Below are 27887 nucleotides of genomic sequence, written 5' to 3'. Positions count from 1 at the left end.
TTAGCTGTCAGATATCTTGTTTGAGTATCCCCCTCATGCTTTCTCTACTCCTTCACCTTTCACCATGCACCAGGCCACTAGAGTTGATCTAGATAACTCCCACAGAAACTGTCATAACTAAGATTATTGATGACCCCATAGCATCTTTTTTGGTCCTTATCCCTCTTTAAACCTTTATAGGGATGTCTCAATTGGCCATTTCCTCCTCTCTTCCTTCATGGGCTTCTGCAATACCATTCTTTTCTAGTAGAAGTTCTCAGCTTCTGAATTATTTTCTTGATCCTTTCAATAGCTCCTTGTCATCTGCCTCTCACTGTTTCTTCTCCAGTATACTCCCCTTAGTCCTCTCCCTCTATCCTCCCAACCCCTTCCCGTTCTTCTTTCACTCTAGGTTTTCCCAGGATGATTTCATATACTACTAGATCTCTACCTGCTTTCAAGAGTTCAATAATTTATAAATTTATAATTTCATTCCACACCTCTCACTAGAGCTTTAGATTGCTATTTCTAACTGCAGTAGAGCAAGGTGCAGAACACATTACTTCAAACATTACTTAACCAAAACTGGATTTAATCATCTTTTCCAGAAATCCTACCTATTCTTTCCTATTTTGTTTCTTTTTATCGTCACCATTCATCCAAGTATCCAAGCAAGGAGCTTTGAAAAGAGCTTCAACCATACTTTCTCTTTCTCTCATTTTTTCACATCTGATTAGTGAACAGTCCTATTAATTGTGCCTTGGAAATATTTCTCCAACATCTCCTCTCTTCTTCATCCTCATCACCTCTGCCTCTGTTCATGACCTTCCCTATCTGTATACTCTTCCTTGGCTTACTTCCAGAGGAGAAAGTTTTTCTCTTTAGGTTCCCCTATCTTTATGAAGAGACCTCCTCAACTTTTTTTTTTTTTTTTTTTGAAGTACGCGGACCTCTCACTGTTGTGGCCTCTCCCGTTGCGAAGCACAGGCTCTGGACACGCAGGCTCAGTGGCCATGGCTCACGGGCCCAGCCGCTCCGCGGCACATGGGATCTTCCCGGACCGGGGCACGAACCCGTGTCCCCTGCATCGGCAGGCAGACCCTCAACCACTGCGCCACCAGGGAAGCCCACTTCCTCAACTTTTATAAGACATACCAGTCCTTTTTCCAACTAAAGACCTGTGATCAAGGGCAGCACAGAGTAGCTTGAGGCTCTTGTTATTTGGGGCCCTTTCTAGCTTTGGGACCATCCAGTTTTTATCAAGAGCTTGACCCAGAAAAGCAATATCAAGGGAGAATGACTTGAGGGCTCCTCCAGATCAAATCTAACCCTGTATCAAACCAGATCTGCAGAGAGCTAGATTATCAAGGATGTTATTCATGACTTCACAGAGTCCTCCTTCACCCAGAAGACGTTCCTGTCAAATGTCAGTAACCAAGAAGAGTGAGTTGTACTTGTCTTGGGCAATCAGTGACAAATATATAGAGCATTTATTTTTAGCTCTTGATTTGTGGCTCCATCTCAAATGGAGCCTTTTGACCTTGTTTTTCATTCTTCTTTGGTTCCACATTTATTTTATGCCACTTTATGTCTTATATATCCTTGAATGCTACTTGCAGTTTTCTCTGTAACAAGGTGGGAAACAAACATAAAAATAGTTCAAGTTCTCATTACCTATTTCCCTGGCTATAATATTGGCCATCCTTGTCTACCTCATATCTCTCCTCCTATATATCCTTTACTTACTAATCATGTCATTCTCCTTAAAAACATTTCATAGTTCTCTTCCTTGCTTTGTAGCATGATATATAAGGCCCTTCACAACTTAGGGGAAGTGGGATAGTTCTTGCAACTATCTTTTCCAAAACTTGGCCTCTGGGCATCCCCCACACCCTCCTTTCCAGCTCTGCCAAGCCACTCACTTGGAAATGTTGTGTTTTTATACTTCTAGACTTCATTTTGTTCAAAATGGTCAATATAATTGTTTAGTATATGTGCTATGCCTGCTACTTACACTCGTGACTCCTGTTCATCCTTCAGGACCCATCCTTCAGAAGTTACTTTCTCTGTAGTGCCTTTCCTGATTCCTTCTAAAAGAGTTTCTTTCCTGTAAGTGCTCCCATAATACTTTCCATATTCTTTTGCTAATAGTAATTATCACACTGTATTTTATTGATTTGTTCCTTTGTATATTTCTTAATCATTTATTTTCATTTAGCTTTGTATACTTTGGTCATGTCATAGTATAAATGCTTAATAAAAGTTTGTTTTGATTGTGCAAGTGAACATTACAGAGTTTTTTGGTGGGTGTCTATGGCTGACATTTCACCACCTCATGTGATACCCTGGCCACATGACTTTTTGGATTTGTGGGTTTTGCTCAGTTGCAACAGTAAATCACTTTTTTAAAAAAATTTTTGACTCCAATAATAGATTTATTGAGTCATAATAGTCATCTCTTGGTCAAAATAACCAGAAGACAGTATGCTGACAGCAGAAGAGATTATACTGATACACTATAATATCTTTTTGGGATACCACCATTCTATCTTTAATAAAATCATTCAGTAAATCTATAACAGAATCTTATTGACTAGGAGGTTATGAGAAATTAGTGATGACTAGGCTTGTTGAATTAAAATTGGAGACAAAGGCTATTATTAGGGATGCTGTGTTTATGGTAGATAACTTTGTGATGAGCCGTTAGGAACTGAGAAGTTTTTGAAAAATAGATTTGGTGTGTTTTATTAGCTAGCCCTCAGACAGACATCTTAGCTCCTGTTTGCCAGCAATTTGCTGGTCATTTTATGTGTCTGTAGCTTATTTCCTAAACTAGATTGAAGGCAATCTAAGATCAGGGATCACATCTCATCTACTATACGCCACAAGCTAAGCATACTGATGCCAAAAGACCACCTGCCGTAGTTCTTTTGAACAGAACATGTGCTTGATGTAGGAAGGATTCTTATTGCACTGTGGGAACACAGTCTAGTTTAAGCTGCTCTGAAAGTGGAACATCCCTCTTTTTCCTCTGCCATAGGGCTCAGTGAGTTTTGTTTTGTTTTGTTTTGTTTTCTCCCTGTTTGGTTCTGTGGGAAGTCATCTGACCTTAGGCCCTGGGCAGGGACTAATGGGCACATGAGGTCTTGAGGGTTCTGGTCCAAAATGCAATGGGAAGAAAACAATCAACTGATAGAGTTTTGTCAAGTCAGGACAACCAGTCAGCTCTCAAAATACACCCAGGAAATGAAACATACCCAAAAGACTCACAATGAGGATTTTCCTGACCTTGACCCAAAGTAGTTACAACATTTATGCAAAATGATCTCCTGGAGACAAAAACCAGGAAATGTTAAACAAAAATTTTCTTTTAGGAGTCAGTACACACTTTACGGAGAAGAGCTGACCTAAAAAGTGAGCATGTGCTTTTAGGAGAGCTTATCTTGGAAGGCTTTCACTGCTATTTAGCTCTGGCATTGCAATGCATTTCAGAGATTAAGCATACTCCCTGTATCTATGATATCAGGAAAAATGGAATAAAAATACATAAATACACAAAATAAATCTGCTAGTGCAGGAAGAAAATATGTATTAAACCAAGACTGTAGAGTTGGCTCCTTTGTGCATTAAAAACAAAACAAAAACCACTTTAATGTTATTATTGCAGTTTGAACCCCAAAAGGATCAAATAGTAATTGCGTGGTTCTAGTTTTGAAAAGAAAAGTATTTAGCAAATATGTTTCTTCATTGGTACTAGGCTACAGGTGTCCATGGGAGCCAGACTGCTTATAGTCTCTGATTTTTTTTTTTTTTAGCATCAGTAGAGTAGGGGTTGGCAAGGTAAAAATAGGCTCACACTAATTTTAGATAATTTGCATAGCATTCTTAGAACATGGTTTCTCTTTGACCTTCATGAAATGAACAACTGGGCCAAGGAGAACAGGACATAAATGAGGCATTTTTTTGAGGATCTTTCAGTCTTTGTTGGCATAATACATCTATAAGGCATACTTGAAAAAGTCATTGGAGGGTCTTTATTGTATATGTCAAATGGTTGCTTCTGTTTAATAACCTTTTAGATAAGACTAAGTTAGAGATGAAGCTTCCAGTGCTTCTCTGTAAGGTGTTGGTAGCATATTGAGTATGTGAGACAGGGCTCAAAGTGACTGAAAGATTCCTAATAAATTATAGGGGACAGGACTACAGCCCGCATTTCCCCAGTGTGGTGTAGGCATATGGAAGGAGAGTGGCAAAAGGAGCTGAATGGATGGATTAAATATTTTGAGGTTTTCTGATCTTTGTTCCTATGTTCTTGAATACAGTGCAGCACCTGCCACCACATTTCTTTTTTTTTTTAATACTGCAGGTTCTTATTAGTCATCAGTTTTATACACATCAGTGTATACATGTCAGTCCCAATCGCCCAATTCAGCACACCACCATCCCCACCCCACCACGGTTCTCCCCCTTTGGTGTCCATACATTTGTTCTACACATCTGTGTCTCAACTTCTGCCCTGCAAACCGGTTCATCTGTACCATTTTTCTAGGTTCCACATAGCTGTGTTAATATACGATATTTGTTTTTCTCTTTCTGACTTACTTCACTCTGTATGACAGTCTCTAGATCCATCCCCCTCTCAACAAATGACCCAATTTCGTTCCTTTATATGGCTGAATAATATTCCACTGTATATATATACCACAACTTCTTTATCCATTCGGCTGTCGATGGGCATTTAGGTTGCTTCCATGACCTGGCTATTGTAAATAGTGCTGCAGTGAACGTTGTGGTGCACGTGTCTTTTTTTTTTTTTTTTTTTTTTTTTTGCGGTACGTGGGCCTCTCACCGCTGTGGTCTCTCCCCCTGCGGAGCACAGGCTCCGGACACGCAGGCTCAGCCGCCATGGCTCACGGGCCCAGCCGCTCCACGGCACGTGGGATCCTCCCGGACCGGGGCACGAACCCACGTCACCTGCATCGGCGGGCGGACTCTCAACCACTGCGCCACCAGGGAAGCCTGCATGTGTCTTTTTGAATTATAATTTTCTCTGGGTATATGCCCAGTAGTGGGATTGTTGGATCATATGGTAATTCTATTTTTAGTTTTTTAAGGAACCTCCATACTGTTCTCCATAGGGGCTGTATCAATTTACATTCCCACCAACAGTACAAGAGGGTTCCCTTTTCTCCACACCCTCTCCAGCATTTGTTGTTTATAGATTTTCTGATGATGCCCATTGTAACTGGTATGAGGTGATACCTCATTGTAGTTTTGATTTGCATTTCTCTAATAATTAGTGATGTTGAGCAGCTTTTCATGTGCTTCCTGGCCTACTGTATGTCTTCTTTGGAGAAATGTCTATTTAGGTCTTCTGCCCACTTTGGGATTGGGTTGTTTGTTTCTTTAATATTGAGCTGCATGAGCTGTTCATATATTTTGGAGATTAACCCTTTGTCCGTTGATTCAGTTGCGAATATTTTCTCCCATTCTGAGGGTTGCCTTTTCGTCTTTTTTATGGTTTCCTTTGCTGTGCAAAAGCTTTTCAGTTTCGTTAGGTCCCATTTGTTTATTTTTGTTTTTATTTCCATTACTCTAGGAGGTGGATCAAAAAAGATCTTGCTGTGATTTATGTCAAAGAGTGTTCTTCCTGTGTTGTCCTCTAAGAGTTTTATAGTGTCCGATCTTAGATTTAAGTCTCGAATCCATTTTTAGTTTATTTTTGTGTATGGTGTTAGGGAGTGTTCTCATTTCATTCTTTTACATGTAGCTGTCTAGTTTTCCCAGCACCACTTATTGAAGAGACTGTCTTTTCTCCATTGTATATATTTGCCTTCTTTGTCATAGATTAGTTGACCATAGATGCGTGGGTTTATCTCTGGGCTTTCTATCTTGTTCCATGGATCTGTGTTTCTGTTTTTGTTCCAGTACCATATTGTCATAATTACTGTAGCTTTGTACTATAGTCTGAAGACAGGGAGTCTGATTCCTCCAGTGCCGTTTTTTTCCCTCAAGACTCCTTTGGCTATTCAGGGTCTTTTGTGTCTCCATACAAATTTTAAGATGATTTGCTCTAGTTCTGTAAAAAATGCCATTTGATAGGGATTGCATTGAATCTGTAGATTGCTTTGGGTAGTATAGTCATTTTCACAATATTGATTCTTCCAATCTAAGAACATGGTATATCTCTCCGTCTGTTAGTATCATCTTTAATTTCTTTCATCAATGTCTTATAGTTTTCTGCATACAGGTCTTTTGTCTCCCTAGGTAGGTTTATTCCTAGGTATTTTATTCTTTTTGTTGCAATGGTAAATGGGAGTATCTCCATAATTTTTCTTTCAGATTTTTCATCATTAGTGTATGGGAATGCAAGAGATTTCTGTGCATTAATTTTGTATCCTGCAACTTTACCAAATTCATTGATTAGCTCTACTAGTTTTCTGGTGGCATTTTTAGGATTCCCTATGTATAGTATCATGTCATTTGCAAACAATGACAGTTTTACTTCTTCTTTTCCAATTTGTATTCCTTTTATTTCTTTTTCTTCTCTGATTGCTGTGGCTAGGCCTTCCAAAACTATGTTGAATAATAGTGGTGAGAGTGGACATCCTTGTCTTGTTCCTGATCTTAGAGGAAATGCTTTCAGTTTTTCACCATTGAGAATGATGTTTGCTGTGGGTTTGTCGTATATGGCCTTTATTATGTTGAGGTAGGTTCCCTCTATGCCCACCTTCTGGAGAGTTTTTATCATAAATGGGTGTTGAATTTTGTCAAAAGCTTTTTCTGCATCTATTGACATGATCAAATGGTTTTTCTTCTTCAATTTGTTAATATGGTGTATCACATTGATTGATTTGTGTATACTGAAGAATCCCTGCATCCCTGGGATAAATCCCACTTGATCATGGTGTATGATCCTTTTAATGTGTTGTTGGATTCTGTTTGCTAGTATTTTGTTGAGGACTTTTGCCTCTATATTCATCAGTGATATTGGTCTGTAATTTTCTTTTTTTGTAGTATCTTTGTCTGGTTTTGGTATCAGGGTGATGGTGGCCTCATAGAATGAGTTTGGGAGTGTTCCTAACTGCAATTTTTTGGAAGAGTTTGAGAAGGATGGGTGTTAGCTCTTCTCTAAATGTTTGATAGAATTCACCTGTGAAGCCATCTGGTCCTAGACTTTTGTTTGTTGGAAGATTTTTTTTTTTTTTTTTTGGCGGTACGCGGGCCTCTCACTGTTGTGGCCTCTCCCGTTGTGGAGCACAGGCTCCGGACACGCAGGCTCAGCAGCCATGGCTCACGGGCCCAGCTGCTCCGCGGCACGTGGGATCCTCCCGGACCGGGACACGAACCCGTGTCCCCTGCATCGGCAGGCGGACTCTCAACCACTGCGCCACCAGGGAAGCCCTGTTGGAAGATTTTTAATCACAGTTTCAATTTCATTCCTTGTGACTGCTCTGTTCATATTTTCTGTTTCTTCCTGGTTCAGTCTTGGAGGGTTATACCTTTCTAAGAATTTGTCCAGTTCTTCCAGGTTGTCCATTTTATTGGCATAGAGTTGCTTGTAGTAGTCTCTTAGGATGCTTTGTATTTCTGTGGTGTCCGTTGTAACTTCTCCTTTTTCATTTCTAATTTTATTGATTTGAGTCCTCTCCCTCTTTTTCTTGATGAGTCTGGCTAATGATTTATCAATTTTGTTTATCTTCTCAAAGAACCAGCTTTTAGTTTTATTGATCTTTTCTATTGTTTTCTTTGTTTCTATTTCATTTATTTCTGCTCTGATATTTATGATTTCTTTCCTTCTGCTAACTTTGGGTTTTGTTTGTTCTTCTTACTCTAGTTCCTTTAGGTGTAAGGTTAGATTGTTTCCTTGAGGTTTTTCTTGTTTCTTGAGATAGGCTTGCATAGCTATAAACTTCCCTCTTAGAGAACTGGTTTTGCTGCATCCCATAGGTTTTGGATCATTTTGTTTTCATTGTCATTTGTCTCTAGGTATTTTTTGATTTCCTCTTTGATTTCTTAAGTGATATTTTGATTATTTAGTAATGTATTGTTTAGCCTCCATGTGTTTGTGTTTTTACGTTTTTTTCCTTGTAATTCATTTCTAATCTCAAAGCATTGTGGTCAGAAAAGATGCTGGATATGTTTTCAATTTTCTTAAATATACTGAGGCTTGATTTGTGACCCAAGATGTGATTTATCCTGGAGAATGTTCTGTGCACACTTGAGAAGAAAGTGTAATCTGCTGTTTTTGGATGGAATGTCCTATAAATATCAATTAAATCTGCCTGGTCTATTGTGTCATTTAAAGCTTCTGTTTCCTTATTTATTTTCATCTTGGATGATCTGTCCACTAGTGGAAGTGAAGTGTTAAAGTCCCCCACTATTATTGTGTTACTGTCGATTTCCTCTTTTATAGCTGTTAGCATTTGCCTTATGTATTGAGGTGCTCCTATGTTGGGTGCATATATATTTATAATTGTTATATCTGCTTCTTGGATTGATCCCTTGATCATTATATAGTGTCCTTCCTGTCTCTTGTAACGTTCTTTATTTTAAAGTCTATTTTATCTGATATGAGTATAGCTACTCCAGCTTTCTTTGGATTTTCATTTGCATGAAATATCTTTTTCCATCCCCTCACTTTCAGTCTGTATGTGTCCCTGGGTATGAAGTGGGTCTCTTGTAGACAGCATATAGATGGGTCTTGTTTTTGTATCCATTCAGTAAGCCTGTGTCTTTTGGTTGGAACATTTAATCCATTCATGTTTAAGGTAATTATCGATATGTATGTTCCTATGACCATTTTCTTCATTGTTTCGGGTTTTTTTTTTTTTTTTTTGCGGTACGTGGACCTCTCACTGTCGTGGCCTCTCCTGTTGCAGAGCACAGGCTGTGGATGTGCAGGCTCAGCGGCCATGGCTCATGGGCCCAGCCACTCCGCGTCATGTGGGATCTTCCTGGACTGGGGCACGAACCTGTGTCCCCTGCGTCAGCAGGCAGACTCTCAACCACTGTGCCACCAGGGAAGCCCTGGGTTGTTTTTGTAGTACCTTTTCTTCTCTTGTGTTTCCCACTTAGAGAAGTTCCTTTAGCATTTGTTGTAGAGCTGGTTTGGGGGTACTGAATTCTCTTAGTTTTGCTTGTCTGTAAAACTTCTGATTTCTCCATTGAATCTGAATGAGATCTTTGCTGGGTAGAGTAATCTTGGTTGTAGGTTCTTCCCTTTCATCACTTTAAGTATATCATGTCACTCCCTCTGGCTTGTAGCGTTTCTGCTGAGAAATCAGCTGTTAACCTTATGGGACTTCACTTGTATGTTATTCTTCATTTTTCCCTTGCTGCTTACGATCATTTTTCTTTGCCTTTAATTTTTGCCAGTTTGATTACTATGTGTCTCAGTGTGTTTCTCCTTGGGTTTATCCTGTATGGGACTGTCTGTGCTTTCTGGACTAGCTATTTCCTTTCCCATGTTAGGGAAGTTTTTGACTATAATCTCTTCAAGTATTTTCTCAGGTCCTTTCTCTCTCTCTTCTCCTTCTGGGACCCCTATAATGAGAATGTTGTTGCATTTAATGTTGTTCCCGAGGTCTCTTAGGCTGTCTTCATTTCTTTTCATTCTTTTTTCTTTTTTTGTTGTTTTTTTTTTTCACGGTACGCAGGCCTCCCACTGTTGCGGCCTCTCCCGCTGCAGAGCACAGGCTCCGGACGAAAAGGCCCAGTGACCATGGCCCACGGGCCCAGCCGCTCTGCGGCATGTGGGATCTTCCCAGACTGGGGCATGAACCCGTGTCCCCTGCATCAGCAGGCGGACCCCCATCCACTGCGCCACCAGAAAAGCCCTCATTCTTTTTTCTTTATTCTGTTCCGCAGCAGTGAATTCCACCATTCTGTCTTCCAGGTCACTTATCCATTCTTCTGCCTCAGGTATTCTCCTATTGATTCCTTCTAGTGTAGTTTTCATTTTAGTTATTGTATTGTTCATCTCTGTTTGTTGTTTAATTCTTCTAGGTCTTTGTTAAACATTTCTTGCATCTTCTCAATCTTTGCCTCCATTGTTTTTCCGAGGTCCTGGATCATCTTCACTATCATTATTTTGAATTGTTTTTCTGGAAGGTTGCCTATCTCCACTTCATTTAGTTGTTTTTCTGGGGTTTTATCTTGTTCCTTCATCTGGTACATAGCCCTCTGCCTTTTCATCTTGTCTATCTTTCTGTAAGTGTTGTTTTTGTTCCACAGGCTGCAGGATTGTAGTTCTTTTTGCTTCTGCTCCACATTTCTTACAGTAGGCACAGAGGTATGTTTGGTGCCCGTATTTAGAAGTAAGCCAATCTTTGCTTAAAGTACCAAGAATCATGTAGAAAGGTTAAATATTACAAAACTAAGGTTTCACAAGAAAACACTTTTGTGTTTTCAAACAATGTAATTACTCTGTTAATTTAAAACAAAACAATCAAATGCCGCACTTTTTTAAAAAAGATTTAAAATACCTTTTGCTCTTTTTAAAGATTTTAACGCACTTTAGGCAGCTGGTACAAAACAATACTGAAGTTAGCAAAATTCACCCAAGCATAGGATGTTTCAAATGCCTTAACAATGCCTAAGAAAACTCATAATCTCTTACCTTATTCATGGATCAAGGACACTAGTAGTTGTGTGCAAAATGCCAGCAGGCCAAGAGTTACTGCTATGTAATATTCATTCCACAATGAGAGTTTGGCCTTCCTCACATGTCTATCTACATATATAGATAAACTTTTCTCTAACTCAAATCCCTCATGCCAATCTGGTTCTAATTTTATTAAAATTTTGTCAAAGCTGTTCCTGGACTGGAAACTTGCCTGCTGAGTTTTAGCCCAAAGCATATTTTAATGGCCAAGTTCTACAAACATCAAAGGGAGGAGGAGTTAGCACGAGGGTGCTGTCTCTTCCCAAACGTGACAGCCTGCTCTCATGCGAAAACTTCATAGAAGTATCTCAAGTGAGGAGAGATTGGAACATCTCTGACAGGCAGCCTGGAGTTTAATCACATCCCTTCCTTCCGTGATGCCACCTAAGTGCAGGCATTTCATGCCCTTAGAAGTTTTCACATGCTCAAACTGATCAGAGCATTTGGAAGTCAGAGCTAATTTCACCTACAGATGTGCCTTCAACACAAGTTGTACCTTTTGTGTATTAATTTACTTCTTTTTAACTTGGACTTAGTTTTGACTGTTCACTCATCATTCATTTTCCCATTTTTCTTCTCCCTGAGTGTGACCCGTAAGGACAAAGGATTGAGTTGTCTGAATCGCCTTGATGAATTCTGAATTATTGTGAAGACATTTGTGCTTTTCACTAAAAGTTTCTAATGAGAAGACAGTGCACAGTCAGGCCATGGCCCAAGTGTCACCTACCCGTTGTCTTTATCTTGAAATGGGTGTAATTTTAATTAAGTCAAGTTAGAGAGAGAGAGAGGGATGATATGATTATTAAATTTTCTGATGGTGGATGCTAAGGGGTGTAATTGGACCAGTTATGCTAAAGGTCACCTTTTTACTGGTGGAGTGGTCCAGAAGTAAGTAGTTCCCAACCAGAAAGGGATTGACTCAAATCCACACATTGGAGGTTGCTTCAGAGACAGCCACATACGGCACAGCTTCAAGGCTGATTGACAGTTTTGCTCTGCTTAACCTCCCTGAGCTTAAGGAAGCCAAAGAAAGGAGGCTTACTAAAAGTTGAGGTTACCCAGGTTCTGTGTGACAATTTTTGACCCCCATATGTGTGTGTGTTGGGGTCAAGGGGTAGGAGGAGAGAAAGAACCTAGAGGAAACATATCCCTAAGGGGTCATGACTCAGGCAACAGGTTAATCTATTTGGAAAATTGTCAAACAGTATAAAACCCATCACAGACTCATCAGCCTCCTTCCCCTCCAACCACCCACTCTAACAAGCTATATTTTCATATATTCTGGGACATCTGCAGGAAAAAAGACAATTCTCCTTGGGGATAAATATTCTCCTCCTGTAGGTATTGACTCTTGATATCTTTGTTGCCTTTGTCTTCAGCAAGAGTGACCTCAATGGCTCATCCCTGGTTCTTCACCAGGGAGTCCTATTACTTGGTACAGTGTCTTGCAAAAAAAGAAGTCATCTTAGACTAAGTCCCTTCCAGACCAATTGAATCAGAATCTCTGGAGATGGGACCTGCACAGCTGTTGTTAATAGCACCCTGGGTGATTCTAACTTACAACCAAGGCTGAGAACCAAAGAACCACAGTCTTACACAATTGTGTACACCCTGTGGATGCAGAATGAATGCAGGATCGCTGAATAAAAGCATAGCTAGCACTGTTTTTCTCTATCTGTTCAACAGCTATCTATTCAGACATTTACTAAGGGCCAATCATGTCTAGGTCCTGGGTTAGGCAGTGAAATTCTCACACTTTAATGTGCTTGAGAATTACCTGGGACTTTGTTAAAATACATGGTCTGGCTCACCAGGTCTGTGGTGGTGCTGAGTTTCTGTATGTCCTACAAGCTCCCAGTGGATACGGGGACTGCTGGTTCAGGCACCGCACGTTGTGTACCAAGACTAAGAAAGCCCTTTTCATCTTTCCTGCAGCAATTTCTTGTGCTTCTTTTAGGGCTGACATAAAGCCCATTTGGACAAAAAGGTCTGCTTCCCTACCTGGGTCCCACTCCCTTCCTGCGGCCCCACCTCCCTTTTGCCTCCTCATTCTGTGTCAGTTTCCTTCCCATCAAATTCTAGCCTCTGAAGAGAATCAACATTTAAGTGTGTTTTAGAAGGACAATGCATAACAGCTTTGCTTTAGCTATTTAGTTCTCCCTCCTACTGCTCTCCCACCATCCCACCCCTGCTTTTTGACTGGGTTATAAAAACTTAAGCTAAGGTTTTAATAAAAATATTTCAGGCATCCATGAGGCTGCCTCAGAGAGTTTTAGGGTGTGAGGGAGGGGCAGGAGGGTCAACACTTTGCCAAAGCCTCTAAGATCACACCATAGCAAGAATAGATGACATTTGTATCGTTGTCTAACAACTGCTTTGTGTACTGACACCTTATCTTTCTTGTTTTAACAAAATTGTGACTGCAGTGAAGCCGTGCTGTTTCCTTGGCACTGACTATTATAACAGTTAATATTTATAGACTGTTTTTTTACAAAGCACTTTTATTATAGAGAATTTGAACAAACCCTACAAGTAGAGCTCTGTGTGCCCATCACTCAGCCCCAACAAACATCAGCCCATGTCTCATCCTGCCTCATTCACACCTCTGTGTACTTCCCCTGAGTCCTCGACACCAAGTTCACTGAACACTGTTTATGAGGCACTCTTTGAGTGATTTACATCTTTAATCCTCACCATGCCCCTATTAGGGAGGCTCCAATATTATCACCGTTTTACAGATGAGGAAACAGAGGTACAGAAAGATTAAGTGACCTGCCTAAAAGTCACAGGCTTGGAAGGGATAGAGTTGGTACTTGAACCCAACAGACAGGGCAGTCTGTCTCTGGGGAGAATGCTCTGAATCATTGGACTGTACTGCCCAGTTGATCAAGATGTAGGAACCTGAGCCACCTTCTTTTCCTTCACCAGGACCTCTCCTCCCTGTGAAAGGGCTGGAACTAGTGATATTTCTGCTCAGGATCTATGCCCAATGTTAGCAGCTTATCTCCAGTGCTGTTCCTCGGGGAAAAGCAGGCAACTTTCCCACTTGCACTATTTCTCCCAGGACCATTGGTAGTGAGCTGGCGGTCCCAGGATGATCAAGCCTCCTGGCTTTGTGCCCCTCAAGATTGTTTGACAGTTAAGTTGACTACAACATTTATGGCATAGAAAAGGCAAAATAGTACAGTATGATTCTATTTTTGTGAAGGAAAAAAAGTATGTACCCACATACAGACCAGATGTATACACATAGATGCATACCAGACACACACACACAGACACACATACTGTTTACACAGAGACATACACATAGACACTGATATTATACTTCTATATACTTTTCTATGCTTTTAAAAAATAAAACTAGTCTGTGCTCTTTGTTCCATTTTTTCTTCTATTGGTTTAAAGTTATATACTCCAATTCTATTATTTTTTACATTTCAGGGGTTTGTGTTTTTTTTTTTTTTTTTTTGCGGTACGCGGGCCTCTCACTGCTATGGCCTCTCCCGTTGCGGAGCACAGGCTCCGGACATGCAGGCTCAGCGGCCATGGCTCACGGGCCTAGCCGCTCCGCGGCATGTGGGATCTTCCCGGACCGGGGCACAAACCCGTGTTCCCTGCATCGGCAGGCGGACTCTCAAACACTGCGCCACCAGGGAAGCCCACATTTCAGTTTTTATTACATACACGTGAACATATGTTTTTATAATAAAGACAAGAGTTAATCAGTTAATCTATATTCCTCTGGACGAAGACAAGAACCTTTACTTCTCTTTGAGCTTTCTCCACTTTCAATGTTCATATAATCCAGAAGGTTACTTCTAAAATGCTCTGACAAAGTTTTTTTGTTTTTGGAATAAATACTCATTTTAGAATTAATTCGTTTACTGTATTCTTTACTTACAAATTTTTCTTAAATCCCACTCCTTTGGCTGTGTTCATTTGTCCCTTGTTTGGAGTATGTTCTGTAGTGTTTCTTTAGAAGATCATCTGTGAGTGCTAAATTTTCTGAGGCTTGAATTTCTGAAGATTTAAAAAAAATTTTTTGCTCTTAAAAAGTAGGGTTTTTTTGGTATTTTCTTTGAGGCTCTAAAATTTCACTATGAGGTCTATAGATTGAGTTTTTAAAATATCCTTTTGAGTACTTGGGCGTTTTGTGGTTGTGGTGGTGGCACTTATTCAATCTGAGGATGCTTATGTTTCTTTGGCTCTTGCTGATAATTTCTACAAACATTGCCTTCCTTCCATTCTCTCTGTTCTCAGAATACTAAACTTCCAGTTACTATCCCTAACCCTATATGTTCTTGTTCTCATTTACAGTACTTTCACCTATTCTATACACCCCACAATGCGTTGTTATTACTTTACTTTAAAAGAGTAAAAGTGGGCTTCCCTGGTGGCGCAGTGGTTGAGAGTCCGCCTGCCGATGCAGGGGACACGGGTTCGTTCCCCGGTCAGGGAAGATCCCACATGCCACGGAGCGGCTAGGCCCGTGAGCCATGGCCACTGAGGCTGCACGTCCGGAGCCTGTGCTCCGCAACGGGAGAAGCCACAGCAGTGAGAGGCCCGCGTACTGCAAAAAAAAAAAAAAAAAAAAAAAAGAGTAAAAGTATTTTAAAGAAATCTATACATACATGCACATATATGAAAATTTTAAAAATAATGTTTGATATACTGACACGTTTTCTCTTTCTGGAATTCTTTATTCCTTCCTGAAGAACCAGGTTTTCTTCTAATACAACTTCTCTTCAGCCTACACAACTTCTCTTTGTGTTTCATGTAGTACAGGTCTGCTGCAAACAAATTCTTTCAGCTTTTGTCTGTCCAAAAATGTCTTTATTTTACTTTCACTTTTGAAGGATTTATTCACTGGATATAGAATTTGGAATTAGCAGGGTTTTTTTTTTCTTTCAGCACATAAAAATGTCATACCAATGTCTTCTGGCCACTATTTCTTATGAGAAGCTAGTTGTCATTCTTATTATTTTTTCCTTATATGAAATAGGTCCTCTCTCCCACCCTTTTGAGGCCTCATTTGCTTTCAAGATTTTCTGTTTTTATTTGTTTGTTTGTTCTCAGCAGTTTGGCTCTATAATGTGTCTAAGAGTGGATTTCTTTGTTTTCAGCTTGTTTGGAGTTTGCTAATCTTGTATCTGTGAGTTGATATCTTTCAAAATTTTTGGAAAGTTTCAGCCATTATCTATATTTTTTAAGATTTTTTTTTTAGATGTGGACCATTTTTAAAGTCTTTATTGAATTTGTTAAAATATTGCTTCTGTTTCATGTTTTGGTTTTTTGGCCCTGAGGCATGTAGGATCTTAGCTCCGTGAGCAGGGATTGAACCCACACGCCCTGCATTGGAAGGTGAAGTTCTAACCATTGGACCGCCAGGGAAGTCCCCAGCCATTAACTTTTTTTTTTTTTAATATTTATTTATTTATTTATTTGGCTGCACCGGGTCTTAGTTGCGGCAGGCAGGATCTTTAGCTGTGGCATGCAGGATCTAGTTAGACAACCAGGGACTGAACCCAGGCCCCCTGCACTGGGACACTGGAGTCTCAGCCACTGGACCACCAGGGAAGTCCCGCCATTATTATTTTTTTTTAACATCTTTATTGGAGTATAATTGCTTTACAATGGTGTGTTAGTTTCTACTGTATAACAAAGTGAATCAGCTATACATATACATACATTCATATCCCCTCCCTCTTGCGTCTCCCTCCCACCCTCCCTATCCCACCCCTCTAGGCGGACACAAAGCACCGAGCTGATCTCCCTGTGCCATGCGGCTGCTTCCCACTAGCTAGCTATTTTACATTTGGTAGTATATATATGTCCATGCCACTCTCTCGCTTCGTCCCAGCTTACCCTTCCCCCTCCCTGTGTCCTCAAGTCCATTCTCTATGTCTGCGTCTTTATTCCTGTCCTGCGCCTATGTTCTTCAGAAACTTTTTTTTTTTAAGATTCCACATATATGTGTTAGCATACAGTATTTGTTTTTTCTTTCTGACTTACTTCACTCTGTATGACAGTCTCTAGGTCCGTCCACCTCACTACAAATAACTCAATTTTGTTTCTTTTTATGGCTGAGTAATATTCCATTTTATATATGTGCCACACCTTCTTTATCCATTCACTGGTCAGTGGGCATTTAGGTTGCTTCAATGTTCTGGCTATTGTAAATAGAGCTGCATTGAACATTTTGGTACATGACTCTTTTTGAATTATGGTGTTCTCAGGGTATATGTCCAGTAGTGGGATTGTTGGGTCGTATGGTAGTTCTCTTTTAGTTTTTAAAGGACCCACCATACTGTTCTCCATAGTGGCTGTATCAATTTACCTTCCCACCAAAAGTGCAAGAGGGTTCCCTTTTCTCCACACCCTCTCCAGCATTTATTGTTTCCAGAGTTTTTCATGATGGCCATTCTGATTGGTGTGAAGTGTTACCTCATTGAAGTTTCGATTTGCATTTCTCTAATGATTAGTGATATTGAGCATCCTTTCATGTGTATTTTGGCAATCTGTATATCTTCTTTGAAAAAAAATGTCTATTTAGGTCTTCTGCCCATTTTTGGATTGGGTTGTTTGATTTTTTGATATTGAGCTGCATGAGCCGCTTATAAATTTTGGAGGTTAATACTTTGTCTGTTGCTTCATTTGCAAATATTTTCTCCCATTCTGAGGGTTGTCTTTTCATCTTCTTTATGGTTTCCTTTGCTGTGCAAAAGCTTTTAAGTTTCATTAGGTCCCATATTTTTTTGTTTGTTTTTATTTCCATTTCTCTAGGAGATGGGTCAAAAAGGATCTTGCTGTGATTTATGTCATAGAGTGTTCTGCCTATGTTTTCTTCTAAGAGTTTTAGAGGGCTTCCCTGGTGGCGCAGTGGTTGAGAGTCCTCCTGCTGATTCAGGGGACATGGGTTCATGCCCTGGTCTGGGAAGATCACACATGCCATGGAGCGGCTGGGCCTGTGAGCCATGGCTGCTGAGCCAGCGCGTCCAGAGCCTGTGCTCCGCAATGGGAGAGGCCACAACATTGAGAGGCCCGCGTACCACAAAAAAAAAAAAAAAAAAAAAAAAAAGATTTTTAGAGTGTCTGGCCTTAGAGTGAGGTCTTTAATCCATTTTGAGTTTATTTTCGTATATGGTTTTTGGAAGTGTTCTAATTTCATTCTTTTACATGTAGCTCTCCAGTTTTCCCAGGACCACTTATTGAAGAGGCTATCTTTTCTCCGTTTTATATTCTTGTCTCCTTTATCAAAAATAAGGTGACCATATGTGCGTGGGTTTATATCTGGGCTTTCTATCCTGTTCCATTGATCTATATTTCTGTTTTTGTGCCAGTGCCATGCTGTCTTGATTACTGTAGCTTTGTAGTATAGTCTGAAGTCCAGGAGCCTGATTCCTCCAGCTCCATTTTTCTTTCCCAAGATTGCTTTGGCTATTCAGGGTCTTTTGTGTTTCCATACAAATTGTGAAATTTTTTGTTCTAGTTCTGTGAAAAATGCCAGTGGTACTTTGATAGGGATTGCATTGAATCTGCAGATTGCTTTGGGTAGTATAGTCATTTTCACAATATTGATTCTTCCAATCTAAGAACATGGTATATTTCTCCTGTATATCTGTTTGTTTCATCTTTAATTTCTTTCATCAGTGTCTTATAGTTTTCTGCATACAGGTCTTTTGTCTCCTTACATAGGTTTATTCCTTAGGTATTTTATTCTTTTTGTTGCAGTGGTAAATGGGAATGTTTCCTTAATTTATCTTTCAGATTTTTCATCATTAGTGTATAGGAATGCAACAGATTTCTGTACATTAATTTTGTATCCTGCTACTTTACCAAATTCATTCATTATCTCTAGTAGTTTTCTGGTAGCATCTTTAGGATTCTCTATGTATAGTATCATGTCGTCTGTAAACAGTGACAGCTTTATGTCTTCTTTTCCAATTTGGATTCCTTTTATTTCCTTTTCTTCTCGGATTGCTGTGGCTACAACTTCCAAAACTATGTTGAATAATAGTGGTGAGAGTGTACAACCTTGTCTTGTTCCTGATCTTAGAAGAAATGGTTTCAATTTTTCACCACTGAGAACAATTTTGGCTGTGGGTTTGTCATTTATGGCCTTTATTATGTTGAGGTAAGTTCCCTCTATGCCTACTTTCTGGAGGGTTTTTTTTTTATCATAAATGGATGTTGAATTTTGTCAAAAGCTTTTTCTGCATCTATTGAGATGATCATATGATTTTTCTCCTTCAATTTGTTTATATGGTTTATCACATTGATTGATTTGCATATATTGGAGAAACCTTGCATTCCTGGGATAAACCCCACTTGATCATGGTGTATGATCCTTTTAATGTGCTGTTGGATTCTGTTTGCTAGTATTTTGTTGAGGATTTTTGCATCTATGTTCATCAGTGATATTGGCCTGTAGTTTTCTTTTTCTGTGATATCTCTGTCTGGTTTTAGTATCGGGGTGATGGTGGCCTCGTAGAATGAGTTTGGGAGTGTTCCTCCCTCTGCTATATTTTGGAAGAGTTTGAGAAGGATAGGTGTTAGCTCTTCTCTAAATGTTTGATAGAATTCACCTGTGAAGCCATCTGGTCCTGGACTTTTGTTTATTGGAAGATTTTTAATCACAGTCTCAATTTCAGTGCTTGTGATTGGTCTCTTAATATTTTCTATTTCTTTTTGATTCAGTCTCAGAAGGTTGTGCTTTTCTAAGAATGTGTCCATTTCTTCCAGGGTGTCCATTTTATTGGCATAGAGTTGCTTGTAGTAATCTCTTATGATCCTTTTTATTTCTGCAGTGTCAATTGTTACTTCTCCTTTTTCATTTCTTTTTTTTTTTTTTTTTTTTTTGCAGTATGCGGGCCTCTCACTGTTGTGGCCTCCCCCGTTGCGGAGCACAGGCTCCGGATGCGCAGGCTCCGGACGCGCAGGCTCAGCGGCCATGGCTCACGGGCCCAGCCGCTCCGCGGCATATGGGATCCTCCCAGACCGGGGCACGAACCCGTATCCCCTGCATCGACAGGCGGACTCTCAACCACTTGCGCCACCAGGGAGGCCCTCTTTTTCATTTCTAATTCTGTTGATTTGAGTCTTCTCCCTTTTTTTTTTCTTGATGAGTCTGGCTAATGGTTTATCAATTTTGTTTATTTTCTCAAAGAACCAACTTTTAGTTTTATTGATCTTTTCTCTTGTTTCCTTCATTTCTTTTTTATTTATTTCTGATCTGATCTTTATGATTTCTTTCCTTCTGCTAACTTTGGGGTTTTTTTGTTCGTCTTTCTCTAATTGCTTTAGATGTAACGTTAGATTGTTTATTTGAGATTTTTCTTGTTTCTTGAGGTGGGATTGTATTGCTATAAACTTCCCTCTTAGAACTGCTTTTGCTGCATCCCATAGGTTTTGGGTTATTGTGTTTTCCTTGTCATCTGTTTCTAGGTATTTTTTGGTTTCCTCTTTGATTTCTTCAGTGATCTCATGGTTATTTAGTAGTGTATTGTTTAGTCTCCATGTGTTTGTATTTTTTACAGATTTTTTCCTGTAATTGATATCTAGTCTCATAGTGTTGTGGTTGGAAAAGATACTTGATATGATTTCAGTTTTCTTAAATTTATGAAGGCTTGATTTGTGACCCAACATATGATCTATCCTGGAGAATGTTCCATGAGCACTTAAGAAGAAAGTGTATTCTGTTGTTTTTGGATGGAATGTCCTATAAATATCAAGTCCATCTGTTTAATGTATCATTTAAAGCTTGTGTTTCCTTATTTATTTTCATTTTGGTTGATCTGTCCATTGGTGAAAGTGGGGTGTTTAAGTCCCCCAGTATTATTGTGTTACTGTCGATTTCCCCTTTTATGACTGTTACTATTTGCTTTATGTATTGAGGTGCTCCTATGTTGGGTGCATCAATATTTACAATTGTGATGTCTTCTTCTTGGATTGATCCCTTGATCATTATGTAGTGTCCTTCTTTGTCTCTTGTAATAGTCTTTATTTTAAAGTCTATTTTGTCTGATATGAGAATTGCTACTCCAGCTTTCTTGTGATTTCCATTTGCATGCAATATCTTTTTCCATCCCCTCACTTTCAGTCTGTATGTGTCCCTAGTTCTGAAGTGGGTCTCTTGTAGACAGCATCTATATGGGTCTTGTTTTTATGTCCGTTCAGCCAGTCTATGTCTTTTCATTGGAGCATTTAATCCATTTACATTTAAGGTAGTTATTGATATGTATGTTTCTATTACCATTTTCTTAATTGTTTTGGGTTTGTTATTGTAGGTCTTTTCCTTCTCTTGTGTTTCCTGCCTAGGGAAGTTCCTTTAGCATTTGATGTAAAGCTGGTTTGGTGGTGTTGAATTCTCTTAGCCTTTGCTTGTCTGTAAAGATTTTAATTTCTCCATTGACTCTGAATGAGATCCTTGCTGGGTAGAGTAATCTTGGTTGTAGGTTTTTCCCTTTCATCACTTTAAATATGTCCTGCCACTCCCTGCTGGCTAGCAGAGTTTCTGCTGAAAGATCAGCTGTTAACCTTATGGGGATTGCATTGTATGTCATGTGTTGTTTTTCCCTTGCTGCTTTTAATATTTTTTCTTTGTATTTAATTTTTGATAGTTTGATTCATATGTGTCTTGGTGTGTTTCTCCTTGGATTTATCCTGTATAGGACTCTCTGTTCTTCCTGGAGTTGATTAACTATTTCCTTTCCCATATTAGGGAAGTTTTCAACTATAATCTCTTCAAATATTTTCTCAGTCCCTTTCTGTTTCTTCTTCTGGCGCCCCTATAATTTGAATGTTGGTGTGTTTAATGTTGTCCTAGAGGTCTCTGAGACTGTCCTTTTCATTCTTTTTTCTTTATTCTTCTCTGCGGTAGTTACTTCCACTATTTTATCTTCCAGGTCACTTATCCATTCTTCTGCCTCAGTTATTCTGCTATTGATTCCTTCTAGAGAATTTTTAATTTCATTTATTTTGTTGTTCATCACTGTTTGTTTACTCTTTAGTTCTTCTAGGTCCTTGTTAAGCGTTTCTTGTGTTTTCTCCATTCTATTTCAAAGATTTTGGATCATCTTTAGTATCATTACTCTGAATTCTTTTTCAGGTAGACTGCCTGTTTCCTCTTCATTTATTTGGTCTGGTGGGTTTTTACCTTGCTCCTTCATCTGCTGTGTGTTTCTCTATCTTCTCATTTTGCTTAACTTACTGTGTTTGGGGTCTCCTTTTTGCAGGCTGCAGGTTCGTAGTTCCCGTTGTTTTTGGTGTCTGCCTCCAGTGGGTAAGCTTGGTTCAGTGGGTTGTGTAAACTTCCTGCTGGAGGGAACTGGTGGCTGTGTTCTGGTGGATGAAGCTGGATCTTGTCTTCTGGTGGGCAGGACCATGTCTGGTGGTGTGTTTTGGGGTGTCTGTGACCTTATTGTGATTTTAGGCAGCCTCTGTGTTAATAGGTGGGGTTTTGTTCCTGTCTTGCTAGTTTTTTGGCATGGGGTGTCCAGCACTGTAGCTTGCTGGTCGTTGAGTGGAGCTGTGTGTTAGTGTTGAGATGGAGATCTCTGGGAGAGCTTTCGTCGTTTGATATTACATGCAGCTGGGAGGTCTCTGGTGGACCAATGTCCTGAACTTGGCTCTCCCACCTCAGAGGCACAGGCCTGACACCTGGCCAGTGCCCCAAGACCCTGTCAGCCACACGGCTCAGAAAAAAAGGGAGAAAAAGAAAGAAAGAAAATAAATAAAGTTATTAAAATAAAAAAATTAAAAAGTCATATAAAAAGAAAGAAGAGTGCAACCAAACCAATAAACAAATCCACCAATGATAACAAGCACTAAAAACTATACTAAAAAAACAAACAAAAAATGGACAGACAACCCTAGGACAAATGGTAAAAGCAAAGCTATACAGACAAAATCACACAAAGAAGCATATACATACACACTCACAAAAAGAAAAAAGGGAAAAAAATATATATATATAAAATAAAGGAAGAGAGCAACCAAATCAATAAACAAATCTACCAATGATAATAAACTCTAAATACCAAACTAAGATAAACATAAAACCAGAAACAAATTAGATGCAGAAAGCAAAGCCCAAGTCTACAGTTGCTCCCACGGTCTACTGCTTCAATTTTGGGATGATTTGTTGTCTGTTCAGGTATTCCAGAGATGCAGGGTACATCAAGTTGATTGTGGGGATTTAATCTGCTGCTCCTGAGGCTGCTGGGAGAAATTTCCCTTTCCCTTTTTTGTTCACACAGCTCCTGAGGTTCAGCTTTGGATTTGGCCCCGCCTCTGTGTGTAGGTTGCCTGAGGGTGTCTGTTCCTTTTAGGAAGTCTCAGGTTTTCTGCCAGCATTCAGTAGGTGTTCTGTAGGAGTTGTTCCACATGTAGATGTATTTCTGATGTATTTGTGGGGATGAAGGTGATCTCCATGTCTTACTCCTCTGCCATCTTGAAGGTCTCCCTCAAAGTGTCTTCTTTGTCAGTGGTATCAAGCAGGTTTTCTCTTATTATTTTGACAAATTTGGAATCGTCTCAGGGAATCGTGGCCAAGAAGGTCTTATAGAACTTGGTCCCTTCATTCCACTCTCCCCACCCCTTACACACCCAACTCACTCTGCTTCAACTCTGATATCTTCTCTCTGTTTCTCACACAGGTGAAGCCTGTTCCTGCCTCAGGGCCTTTGCATTTGATGTTCCTCAGCCTACAGCACTTTCCCCCGCCATTATCTTTTTAAAAATGTCTTCTATCGCTTTCTCTCTTCTCCTTCTGGAATCCCAATTGTGTGTGTGTGTGTGTGTGTGTGTGTCTTGTATGTGTTGTGAATGTTTCCCTCCAGATTATATCATTTGTCTTTTGATCTCATTCATGGTGTCATTTTCCATTCTGTGCACAGATTTGAATGTCTTATATAGATGTCACTGAATAAGAATATTAACTCTATATTGGACGTTTAAAAGAAATTTCAGGCTTATGTATGTCCAACACGTAAAGTTGGGTAGCATACATATGCCATTGTCAACTTTAAAATAGTTTAATATAGTCAGTTGAGATATAAACACATAGCATGCCATGTTGTGGTGACATATTGAAGTTAGTTTTAATTCTGGGTATCTTTCACATTTTGGGTAACACTGAAAATACTTATTCATTTATTTATTGGAACTCATTTTAAGACTTTGTTCCAAAAAAACAAAATCTCTTTCTAAAATTGTTGAAAAATCATTGGTCTAGATACTTTGGGGGTTGGGTTTTGACTGGTAGTATTTATATGAAAGTCTGTTTTGATTGTTGTTTGGACTTCTGTTTTATTTTGTTTTAATTGAAGGAGTACTTTTCTGCTGCTACCCCTCTGTGATAGGAACCTAGTTCAGTATCCCCAGTGGCTCACTAGGGACAGATCTGCTCTGAATCCTAGGCCATTTCCCTGCCCTAAGAAGCTGGCCTGGACTCCTGAGGAAGGTTTTTGTAAATTTCCTGACCCAGTGGAGAACTCTAGGTGTGGCAGAGGGTTCTTGAGATTAACTTTTTTTATTATAAAACTTAAAAATATCAAATTGATACTAAACAGAAGGTGGCTGTATCCCTGGATAAAGCAGAAAATGTCCCCAGTTTTAATAAACATATTATTGAGCATTTATTGACTGCCCTTGCTAAATTGAAATACTATAAATTATAATGGGGCACCAGTATCCTACATGGTGTCTTTGTATGAATTTAAAATGGCATCTCCTCTGAACAGATGTAGTGCGTGGGCACATGACTTGGAGTGCCCCATGGATTGGCCCCCTTCTTCAGAGTGCATCCCATACAACTACACGTGGCAACCCGGAGGTCCATGTAAGGATTTAGAAAATGCAGAGAGGTTTATAAAAGGAAATGAAGATTACTCATAATCCCATCCCAAAATAACCAGAGTTCATGTTTTGATGTACAGTATTTTCATATATATATTTACATACATATATACACATATACATATATATACACACATACATACACAATTGGCATCACATTTCATATCCAATTTTTTATCACCTTTTTTGCATAGCATTATATATTATGTTCCCAGGTAGTGAAATACTCTTTGAAAGAAATGCCATTTATAATTGGCTGCATAATATCCATCGTAAGACTGTTTCTCTTTTTTTTTTTTGTAAGACTGTTTCTTAATTTATTTACAGGCTTCATTGGAGTTGGTATCCACTTTTTCTATTTAATTAAATAACATTGCATAGAACATCTCATGTGTACACTTTGATTCCAGCTTCTGAATATTTCATTATGGTAGATTCCCAGGAGGGAATTATGGGTCAAATGGTGTGAAGTTTTATTTTAAAGCATTCAAGGCATGTTCCCAAGTCATTTCCCTGAAATGTAATCCACAGATGTAGGCTTCTAGGGCCTCATTCTACTCCATGCCTCCATGACATAGTTTTAATAAAGGCAGCAGGACTTTTTCATGTAAGTCCTTTAGTTTCTGTTAGTCCTCTATGGTGCTGATTTGGTTATGTGGATCTAGACTAGAATAACAGCTCACCCAAGACAATTTAATGTCTGACCTGAATTTTCCCAAACTGTCTCATTTCTCCACCCTGGAGTGAAGCAAACACTCATGTCTGACAATGTTATAAGTAACACAGGTTAAGTTATTGATCAGGAGTAGATATGTTGTTTTCCAGTGGGAGGATAAGAATGGAGAAACCAATCTATTATTGCCTGTATCAGCTATCTCACTGAAAAGCAATTGGGCTAATGATACAACTTATAATTGTTGATTTATTTTAGCTAGAAAGTAAGAAGTAATTCATTGTATTGTTATGGTATCTGCTAAGAGGATACAATTGAGGATGGCAGGTTCCAAATTTTATGTTCTTCTCCTTCATGTACTTTTTTAAAAAAGAGAAACAAAAAACAGTCTTTTCTTGAATGGAAAGCATAGAATGCTCTTCATCCCTTCTGACCTCTGAGAACACGTACTTTGGTATTTGATTAGAATTCTGTTCTGACAACCTGATCTTTGCCCATGTCAGATCTCTGTCTTCTCAACTAGATTCTATAGAGTTAATCAGAGGCTAATTGGTGTTCTTGCTTCCACAGAATGGAATTTTAAAACTTTAGAGAACCTGAGGATGCACTTGAATTCCTGTAGTTCAGCATTGTAAACCTGTAGCCTCTAGGCTGAATCTGCCCTATAGATATATTTAGTTTGGCTGAATATATGTGTTTTTATATCTAGGAATAATTGCTAACATTTATCGAGCACTTACTATATGCATTATCCTAGGACCTTTACATGTGTTGTGTCATTTAATCCTGATGATCTTGACCTTATAAGGTGGGTATAATTATTGTTTTTATTTTAGGTGAGAAAACCAAGAGTTAGATATGTTAAAGAACTTGCCCAATATTTAAGTTAGTTGAGAGGTAAACCTGGGATTCAAATTTAGGCAATGTAGCCCCAGAGCCCACCTTCCTGTGTGCTACAAAGAATGAGTTACCAACGTTTAAAAAAAGGAGAAAGTCAAGAGACTGTACAGAATCATGGGATTCATGCCCTCTCTTGAACAATTGTAACATATGGTGAGGATCCACTGGAGATGAGGAGTATCTTCCTTTTTTGATAGGACACATGCTCTTGAATTTGCCTTTCTTTCATCTGATCGTCTCTCATTTGTGTAACAGCTGATTATTGTTGGCATTTATGACTCCAGGTCTAATTCTGTGGTTCTCAGCTGAGGTGATTTTGTCTCCCCCACCCCTGCACCAGGGGACATTTGGCAATGCCTGGAGATATATTTGATGGTCACAACTAGGGTGTGGGTAGGGGTGTTACTGGCATCTAGTGGGTAAATGCCAGGGATGCTGCTAAACATCTAAAGAATTGCTTGATCCAAAATGTCAGTAGTGGTGAGGTTGAGAAGCCCCAATCTCATGTAACCTCCCCACTTCATAGATGGGAAAATTGAGATCAGAAAGGACATGACTTGCTCCAGATCCCAAAGCAAGTCAGAGTCAAGGGTTGGGGGACAGGGCACATATTTCAGTTTTCCCTCACCCTCTCCTGGTTATAAGCTCAGTGAGCCTTGAACAGAGATTTTTATAAATGATGTCCTACTTTGTTTTGTTAAAATGAGGAAAAGTGAACTAAATATTACAGTGATTGTGAAAAATCTTCATTGTCTAATCTGTCAGCTGGGAAGATTTGCTAATTGAGAATCCTCTAATTAGACTTAGGTGAAAAATTGTATGCTTCAAAGCAGATGCCAGGATCCAACCGTAAATCGCACACTTTTCAAAGAGTCTATAACATGTATTTATTATATAACATGCACACGATGGCCAGGAATATTATTGCTCTTTCTTCCTTAAGTGTACAGTTTACAAGGAAGAGGAGAGATACTACTTTCGGTTTTGATTCAATTAATAAACAAGGCCAGCAAATTCATAACAAACCTCTAAACCATGTCCTTTACTGTGGGTTTTTATGATTCTGTAGTCAGGTGAGATCAGGTGGTAGTCTTAGCTCAAATCTCTGAACTTCTTTGCTTTGTATAGATTCCATTCAGACTGTTGCCAGAGTTCAGCTAATGTGTTTTGAGGTTGAACATTTCTGAGACTTCTTCAAGACCTGAAATGGGTTACACAGACCAACTGCCTTCATGATTAGCCTTTTTATTTGGGGGGCAGGGAAGAAGACACAGAACTGGGAGCTTTATACACGTATGATGAATGTAATAATAGTTAAAATTTTCTATACGGCAGGTACTGCTGAAAGTCTTAATGTGGATTATCTTTATTTTCAGTTAACCAGTGTTTCCTGCACTGAACACTGTTGCTACATAAGAAAAATATATATCTTATGTAACCAAAATTCCAAAATTCCAAAATTCCAATCTCTAAGGGTTGGTTAATTTGGTGTGTAAACAGTGTCTTCAGTGATTCAAGGTCTTTACATCATTCCAGGCTGCCCTTCTCAGGGTAGTTGGATTGGTCCTCAGGGAGATAGCCTGAGGTAGCTACCAACATGACTGTTGCAGTTCCTGCAATCACATCCTGTCATGACAAATTCCAGTGAAAGAAAAGAGATCATTACTTTCTCTGTGTGTCTTTTTTTTTTTTTTAATTCAGTGTAGAAACCTTTCCAGAGCCCCTCTGCGTACATTCCCTTACAACAGATTGGCCAGAATTATGTCACTTGTCTATTCCTTAGTCACTCATTGGCAAGAGAAATGGGGT

At 39.3% G+C, this 27887-nt stretch overlaps 1 long non-coding RNA gene across 1 annotated transcript in view; it reads left to right on the top strand.

The window, feature by feature from the left end:
* LOC132484177 (uncharacterized) overlaps window positions 1-27887 on the top strand; it is a 219692-nt gene that overhangs the window by 90320 nt on the left and 101485 nt on the right. The window lies entirely within an intron of this gene.

This window comes from Mesoplodon densirostris, chromosome 1 (assembly GCF_025265405.1).
Source record: "Mesoplodon densirostris isolate mMesDen1 chromosome 1, mMesDen1 primary haplotype, whole genome shotgun sequence".
NCBI classification, from domain to species: domain Eukaryota; kingdom Metazoa; phylum Chordata; class Mammalia; order Artiodactyla; family Ziphiidae; genus Mesoplodon; species Mesoplodon densirostris.
The sequence above is the reverse complement of the archived record's forward strand: the minus strand, read 5'-3'. Positions and strand labels throughout refer to the sequence as shown.